Genomic DNA, 9,305 nt, shown 5'->3' on the forward strand with positions numbered 1-9,305 from the left:
AGTCGGTTAAGCGTCAGACTTCAGCTCAGGTCATGATCTCACGGTCCGTAAGTTCAAGCCCCGCGTCGGGCTCTGTGCTGTCAGTTGAGTCTGGAGCCTGCTTCCGATTCTGTCTCCCTCTCTCTCTGCCCCTCCCCCACTCACTCTCTGTCTCTATCAAAAAAATGAATAAATGTTAAAAAAACTAAAAAAAAAAAGATGGGGAAATAAATTCTCTCATATGCTAATGATGGCAGAGTCATTTTGGAAGGCAGTTTGGCAGACCATATTAAAATGTAATGCAAAAATAATAATTAAAAAAAGTAATGCAAACACATTATGATCTGACTACTATTTGCATAAGTTCGTAAGACCACATGCACAATGATATACACTGCAGGATTGTTTTTAACAAAAATCCTAAATAAACTATGATATAATCATACCATTGTTACTCTGCAGCAATTAAAAGAATGAGGTACCTCTATATGTTCTAAAATTAAAACAAGTATCTCCAAAGCATACTAGTGAAAACTGCAGGGGCACCTGGGTGGCTCAGTCAGCTAAGCGTCCGACTTCAACTCAGGTCATGATCTCGCAGTTTGTGAGTTTGAGCTGTGTGCCGGGCTCTGTGCTGACAGCTCGGAGCCTGGAACCTGCTTCAGATTCTGTGTCTGCCTCTGCCTCTCTCTCTCTCTCAAAAAAAAAAAAAAAAGAAAAAGAAAAAAATTAAAAATAAAAAAAAAAACTGCAAAGAATCCTCAACACAGAACAAAACAAAAAGCAACCTTTTCATTTTGGGAGTAGATATTTGCAAATGATACATCTGATAATGGGTTAAAATCCAAAACATATAAAGAATTTATATAACTTAACACCAAAAAAGAAACCCCACAAATAACCCAATTTAAAGTGGGCAGAGGACCTGAATAGACATTTCTCCAAAGAAGACATCCAGATGACCAATAGACACATGAAAAGATGCTCAATATCACTAATCATTAGGGAAATGCAAATCGCCTCACACCAGCCAGAATGGTTGGTATCAAAAAGACAGACATAACAAGTGTTGGCAAGAATGTAAAGAAAAAAACCTTCATGCACTGTTGTGGGAATGTAAATTGGTGCAACCAATGTGGAATACAGTATGGAGGTTCCTCAAAAAATTAAAAATAGAATTACCATATGATACAGTAATTCCACTACAAGAAATTTACCCTAACAAAAACATTAATTCAACAAGACATATGCACCATGTTTATTGCAGCATTATTTACAACAGCCAAGATACAGAAGCAACCTAAGTGCCCACTGATAGATGTATGAATACAGAATATGTGGTACACACACACACACACACACACACACACACACACACACACACAAATATTACTCAGCCATAAAAAAAAAAGAATGAGATCTTGCCATTTGTAACAACATAGATGGTCACAAAGGGTATCATCTTAAGTAATATAAGTCAGACAAAAACAAAAACCATGATTTCACTTCCATGTGCATCTAAAAAACAAATGAACAAACAAAAGAAAACAGAAACAGACTCATGAAAACTGAGAATAAACTAGTAGTTGCCAGAGGGGAGGGGAGTAGAGGAATGGGCAAAATAGGTGAAGGGGATTAAGAGGTATAAACTTTAAGTTATAAAATAGGTCATGGAAATAAAAATATATAGCATTGGGAATATAGTGAATAATATTGTAATAATGTTGTATGGTGACAGATGGTGACTACATTTTATCATGGTGAGCACTGAATAATGTACAGCTTGTCAAATCACTATGCTGTACACCTGAAACTAATATAACTAATGAAATCAACTATACTCCCAAATAAAAGTTTTTTTATATCAATTTTTAAAAGTAAGCTAGACTGGGCTGCCTGGGTGGCTCAGTCGGTTGAGTGTCCAACTTTGGCTCAGGTCATGATCTCATGGTTTGTGGGTTTGAGTCCCATGTCCGGCTCTATGCTGACAGCTCAGAGCCTGGGGTTCTTAGGTATTCTGTGTCTTCCTCTCTCTCTGCCCCTCCCCTGCTCACATTCTGTCTCTGTCTCTCACTGAAAAATAAATATTTAAAAATAATAATAATAATAATAATAATAATAATAATAATAAAGTAAATAAATAAAAGTAAGAAAGACTGGGGTACCTGGCTGGCTCAGTCAACAGAGTATGTGACCCTTGATTTGGGGTTGTGAGTTCAAGCCCCATGTTGGGCATAAGCTTCCTAAAAAAAATTTTTTTTAAACAAGACCAATGAATAGATGGGTATGTAATAAAGCAAATATAGTAAAACTTTAATTGCAGAATCAGGTAATGGGTATAAGGGTGCTCAGTACATGGGTACAATTCTTTCAACTTTTCTTTATGTTTAATAATCACCAAAATTATCGTTAAGAATAAAAATGAGTTAATACATTTTAACTCTTTAGTCATTAAAAATAGAACGTAGATAATTACAGCTATTAAATTTAACAATAAGAAATAACTGTGGAGTAGGGGTGATTTTTTTTTCCATGAACTTTAAGCAAAAAAAGCACTGTGACTACCGAAATTATTTCTACATCTTAGGATAGTCAAAAAAAAAAAAAAAAGGTGAGAAATTATACCTTATTAATCTGTCTTAGCCCAAATTCTCTGGCAACCAGAGCCTAAAGCAATGATTAGAGTGCTGGTGGCTTTATTTGGGAGTTTCTTACCCAGGACACCAAAGGTTAATAAAAAAAAAAAAAAAAGGAGGTGGGAGCTGAGGCAAGAACTGTGTAAAGCAAAGTCAGTGACTAGCACTTTACAACAAGCTATGAAAAGATACAGTAGGTCACTTGGCAAATGCATTTACTTGGTACCCTCCTTGGAACATTTACTGATAATAGTCTACAAAAAAGAACATACCTCAGAGTGGTCCACAGAGGAAAAAGAGGAATATATCTGGAAGGTTCTCTCCTGTCTCCTATTTCCCATTAGTCAAAGTTGATCCCACACACAGTAAACTTCACTCTACTTCCAGATTGTGTCATCCAGCCTCCACAAATGTGCAGGGCACTAAGCCCTGTGCTATGGTATTTCATCCAAGATTGCAAATGGCAGGAGGAACAGATACTCCCAAAATGTCAGTCTGGTTGGAAGGTAGCCACTAAGGAATAGGGCCCTCCTGCCCAGGTTATGCAACAGATCAGCCTATAGAGACAGAAGAGCAGTCTAGGAGCCAGGTGGTATTGAGAGAATCTGAGGAGGCACATAAAATTATATTCAATATTTTATAAGAACATAATATAACATGTAAGGAAGACGAAACCAAAAAAAAACAAAACAAAACAAAACACAAAATCTGCCACAAAAATAGGGTAAAAATGAGGGTGAATGCAAACCCTAAGAGTCATTCTGCTATAGCATTTATATCTCATACTTCATCGCTGTGCTTTGGTGATGACATTCTGTGATATTAAGCACCTGAGACAATCAAAAATTAGATTTCAGGGATCTTAGCAAACCTTACAGAACTGAAGGAGTCTGAGGAAGAAAAACTCAGTCCTCTTCCTGTGTTACACCCTTCTCTCAGACAACCACCACACTCACACTTCTGATGTAAGATGTGAGGTTCTCCCCACCAAGTGATTCTGTGACACCACCTGGGTGTCCTACAATTTAACAAAATTTTAACACTATCTACCTGCAGATAGCATCAGATCCCACAGGTTAAGGAATCAGTCCCACAAACCTACCGCCTCCCTTCAGACGCGAATCACATCTGTGCTTCTAACCAACAGGCTGTAAATGTGAGGTTCCCATAATCCCAGGGATTCAAGTAATTTGCTAGAGCAGCTCACAGAACCCAAGTAAACAACAGTTTACTTACTATTTACCAACTTATCATAAAAAGATATGGCAAAGGATACAGATGAACATCCAGATGGAAGAAATGCATGGAGCAAGTTACGTGGGAAAGGACACAGAGCTTCCATGCCCTATCCAGGCAGCCAGTCTCCCAGCATCTCCACATGTTCACCAACCTAGAAGCTCTCCAAACCTCATACTATTTATAGAGACTTCCTCATGTCAGGCATGATGTATTATTTAACTCCATTTCTAACTCTCTTCCCATGTGTGAAGAATGGAAGTGGAGCTGAAAATTCCCAGCATGTAATCATGGACTGGTCTTCCTGAAAACCAGCCCCCATTTTGGAGCCCACCAAGAATCACCTCATTAGAATAAAAGACACTACTATCACCCAGGAAATTCCAAAGGATTTAGGAACTCTATGTCAGGAACCAGGGTCAAAGACCAAATACTAGAATGAGAAAATGTTCTTAGTATTGTCATTAATGAGGAAATTAGAAGAGTTTTAGGAACTCTATGCCAGCAACCAGGGTCAGAGGCCAATAAATATATTTTATATTATCTCACAGAGTCAAATTACAGATTTTACCACAACCATGCTACATGAATCACAGACCTACTCTATATAATCTAGATTTACATTCATCTTCACAGAATACCTCCCTGTCTGGCCACATCTTATTCTTGGGATAAAAAATATTTTGAACTAGGGGCACATGGCTCAGTTGGTAGAGCATGTGATTCTTAAAATCAGAGTTGTGAGTTCGAACCCCACACTGGGTGTGGAGACTTCTTAAAAATAAAATCTTTAGGGGCGCTTGGGTTACTCAGTCAGTTAAGCATCCCACTCTTGATTTCAGTTCAGCTCATGATGTCACGATTCAAGGGATCGAGCCCTGCATCAGGCTCTGCACTGACAGCATGGAGCCTGCTTGGGATTTTCTCTCTCTCTCTCTGCCCCTCTTCCACTCATTCTCTCTCACTCAAAACAAATAACCTTAAAAAATTTTTAGTAAAATCTTTAAAAAATGTATTTTTTGAACTAAAGGAGCCTCTGTCCCAGAAGCTGGTTGGCAGAAACTTAGCCTTCAGTTAAATTTTATATACTAAAAATGTTGCTAAACTACTCATATTTACTTTAGCCATTTTTTCAACTAATCACTTATCAGTATAGTTAACATTATGGATATTGGAGGTATCTAACATCCATTCCATTCCTCCTCCATTGTGCAGCAGCCAGGAAATTAGGATGAGATAGTTCTCACTCCCAAGGACAGAAATGAAGAATGTGTATCTGACTGGTACATTGATGATTCTCAGAAACCAGTAAATCTTCCTTACAGTGGTAATATAGGTCTAAAGTTAGGAATCCCTCTGGTCACAATAAAGTGGCACAATATCAGCATGAAGTTAAGAAAAGTTATTTAATGATTACGAGTAGGGCACATCTGCCTGCCAACAGATAGATGAGAAAAAAAGAAGTATATGGCCCCAATGATTGCTGAAATCTATTACTTAACATGAGGGGAACCAGTTTAACAATGAAGCCAATCCTGTGGATGACAGATGAGAAAAAGAGAAAGAACTGGGCTCATGATGACATCCTTTAAACTGCTAGACCAGTCAACCCTGAAGCCTAGAATTTCTAGCTACACATGCCAATAAAATTCAATTATATAAGCCAGTATTTTTATTAATACATAAACTTAAAAGCGTATCAACTGGTATCTAAAGAACTGTGTTATCTTTCTTTCCATTGTGCTTATCCCATTTGCCTATTTTATCTTGATTAAATCACCACTTCACATTTTGTTTTTAAATGAGCCTTCAAAGAGCCAACATATGAACACACACAATTCATTCCCACAAAACTAGACACTGAACACCATTATTTCAATTATTCTACATCAGTCCTCCAAAAGCATAAAGCAAATTCCCAGTTTAAAGCTCTGTTCAAACAGGAATACTTCCATTTTGCACCCAATCCAAGTAACTGAGGAAATTCAGACCAAACTTAACATGCTTAATATGCTAGGCAATGAAGAAACTTTCCAAAAGAGCTTAGTAAATACATCCCACAAAGTTTATACACCAGTAATTTTTAGCCCTGGGAGGAGGGATGGCAGGAGTTGTAAGACTCTCAGAGAAACTGAGTAAAGCTCCTTAGAAAAACACGTCTCCTTGTTTTAACTGCCTCTATTTATCTAGTTGGTGAGGAAAGGATTCCTGTTCTAGGGTTATAGGGATGGCCAAACACATAACACCTGACACTGAACAGGTACAAAAAACAGTAGTCACATATACTCACAGTGTCAGGGAGGAAGACTGCCATATTCACGTAGGGTCACAGAGGGGTTGCCCTCCAGAACACAGTGAACTACCAGGGGTGTGGGAGGCAGGCTTTGCAGTACCAAGAGGGTGAGGTGTCCCCCAGCTCCTACAGACTTATTTAAATAATTCTGCAGCCAGGAGGGAAATGAAAGCTGCTATTCACAGATAAGCAGAAACTGTACCTGATCTATCTAATAAGGAGGGTTGTTTAGCAAGGGGATCTTATCCTCAGGAGCAAAGTAGGGAACATTCTCAAGATATAACATTAAAAAGTTTAGCTTAAAAGGCACAACAAAATAATATTTTTTAACAATTAGATTATCAAATATCAAAAAGTATAAGTATATACTCATATACAGATTAAGCATCACAATAAATGATACATGCATTGCTCATTGCTGGTAGAAGGATAAACTTCTAACCTCTGCAGAGGGTAACTGACTATTATCCATCAAAATGTTAATGCACATACCTTGAAACCAGCACCCTACTCCAAGGTATTTATCCTATGGATAAATGGATATTTATGGACATATCCTCACATATGTATGTAATATACAGACATTAGTTGTAGCTTTGCTTGTAACAACAAAAGACCTCAAATAACATAAATATCCTTTAATAAAGCATTAGTTAAGTATATTTGGCATACCCATACAATGAAATATTGGTAACTTTTAGGGGCGCCCAGGTGGCTCAGGTCATGATCTCATGTTTGTGGGGTTCAGGCCCGACATCAGGCTCTGTGCTGACAGCTCAGAGCCTGGGGCTTGCTTTGGATTCTGCATCTCCCTCTCTCTGCCCCTCTCCCACTGGCTCTCTCTCTCTGCCCCTCTCCCACTGGCTCTCTCTCTCTCTCTCTCAAAAATAAATAAACATTAAAAAAAAATTTTTTTTAAAGCATAAGGTAGAGGAATTGTAGGAGAGGGGAAAATGGGTGGTGGGCATTGAGGAGGACACTTGTTGGGATGAGCACTGGTTGTTGTATGTAAGCAATGAATCAAGGGAATCTGCCCCCAAAACCAAGAGCACACTATACACAGTATGTTAACCAACTTGACAATAAATTATATTTGAAAAATAAAAATAAATAAAAAATAAAATAAACAGCATAAGGTAGTTCTAAATGTACTGACAAAAAGATTTCTAAGATATACTGTTACAGTAAAAATGCAATGTATAGAACATTGCAGCAGGTGAACAATCATTTGTATGGGGAGAATATATACACACAAATATGATTCAAAATGTATAGAATATCTCCAAAAAGACACCCTAAAATTGAAAACTAGTTTGCCTCTAGAGAACTAGATGGCTACAGATCAGGGAAGGGAGTTTTTTTTATTATATTCTTCACGCCTTCTAAATTCCTTACCATGTGATGCATTACTTGTTGTTTTAAGTCATGAAGAACTACATTTTATAATTCTATTCATATGAAATATCCAAAACAGGCAAATCCATAGAGACAGGAAGCAGACTGGTGGTTGCCAGGGGCTATGTAGAAGTGGGGAGTGGAGAACTGATTGCTTAATTGGTCTAGGTTTTCTTTTAGCATCATGAAACTGGAATTAGATAGTGGTGACTGTTGCAAAACATTGTAAATATGCTAAATGCCACTCAGTTGTACACTTTAAATAGTTAAAATGGTGAATTCTATGTTATGCAAAATTTATTACAATAAAAAATTAAACATTTATAAACTAAATATAAAACCAATAAAATTAAAAATCACATTAATTTAATATGATAGTGATACCTTACTGAAATTAAACCGTTATTCATGACATAAATATAATACCAACAGATTTGGCACATGTTATTTTCAACAAGTTTTCTTTTCAACAAGATATACAATGGGTCAATTGTTAGACCATCTTAAGTGAATATATAAAAACTGCATTTGGTAGGAGTAGACCACTAACACATTCTGTTCAGCCCTCTTCTCATTTGAAGACATGAAAACTTATAATAATTATATAAGGTGGCCATCTAAAAGATCCAGCATATGCTTACATGCATTTATTCATATCAGTTAAAAGAAAATACAAAATTCTAAGCTTCTCTAAGAATTTATAAACACCTGAGAATACACCCAACCATCTCCAGGGACTTCAAACCCAATTGAAAAATACTTATCTAATATCTACACCAGAGAAAGATTTTATCACTCCCTTTTTATATCCTTAATCTTCCCCTCTTCACTACCTCATTCCTGACAGCCTATACCATACTACTTTTAAACAAGATTGGCTCAGTCAGTAGAGAGTGCAACTTTTTTTTTTTAAGTTTATTTATTCTGAGAGAGACAGAGACAGCGTGAGCAGGGGAGGGTCAGAGAGAGAGGGAGAGAGAGGGAGAGAGAGGGAGAGAGAGGGAGAGAGACAAGCCCAAGCAGGCTCCACACTGTCAGTGCAGAGCCCAACACGGGGTTGGAACTAAAAGAAAACATGAGATCATGAACTGAGCCAAAACCGAGAGTCGGACACTTAACCAACTGAGCCACCCAGGGGACCCAAGTGTGCAACTTTGGATCTCGGGGTTGTGGATTCAAGCCCCATGTTGGATGTAGAGATTACTTAAAACATAAAATCTCAAAAACAACAACAACAAAAAACAACAACTACCACCTCCTGGTACCCTGCTCTCTCTCAGGATACTATTCCTTCCCTTCACAACCAAATTTATTTTTACATACTTCATTTACTTATATTAACTTCATTTGCCTGTTTCCACTCATTAGTTACCTACTACAATATGACTTTTGTTCCACTTTTTGGAACTGTTCTCTCAAATATCACCAAACCCTGAAAACTATAATGTTCCAGTAGCTTCTTCTTGACTACTGGACTTCTCTGAAGCATTTCAAAGCCAAAAGACTTACCCAAAGGACTTAACTACAAGTTTTCTAAGATCCTTTCATTCAGTCATAAATTGTTTTTGAATTCATACTATTTGATTTAAAACCTGAACAACAGGGGTGCAACAGGGGTGCCTGGGTAACAGAGTCAGTTGGGCATCCGACTCTTGATCTCGGCTTAGGTCATGATCTCACGGGTTTGTGAATTCAAGCCCCACATCAAGTTGTGCACTGATGGCATGGAGCCTGCTTGGGATTCTCTCTCTCCCCTCTGCTTCCCC

The 9,305-nt window shown here is 37.7% G+C and overlaps 1 protein-coding gene across 1 annotated transcript in view; it reads right to left on the bottom strand.

Annotated features, from left to right (window-relative positions):
- RAD54B (RAD54 homolog B) overlaps positions 1-9,305 on the bottom strand; it is a 91,226-nt gene that overhangs the window by 80,824 nt on the left and 1,097 nt on the right. The window lies entirely within an intron of this gene.

This window comes from Herpailurus yagouaroundi, unplaced genomic scaffold (assembly GCF_014898765.1).
Source record: "Herpailurus yagouaroundi ecotype Mexico unplaced genomic scaffold, PumYag 186, whole genome shotgun sequence".
Lineage (NCBI taxonomy): Eukaryota > Metazoa > Chordata > Mammalia > Carnivora > Felidae > Herpailurus > Herpailurus yagouaroundi.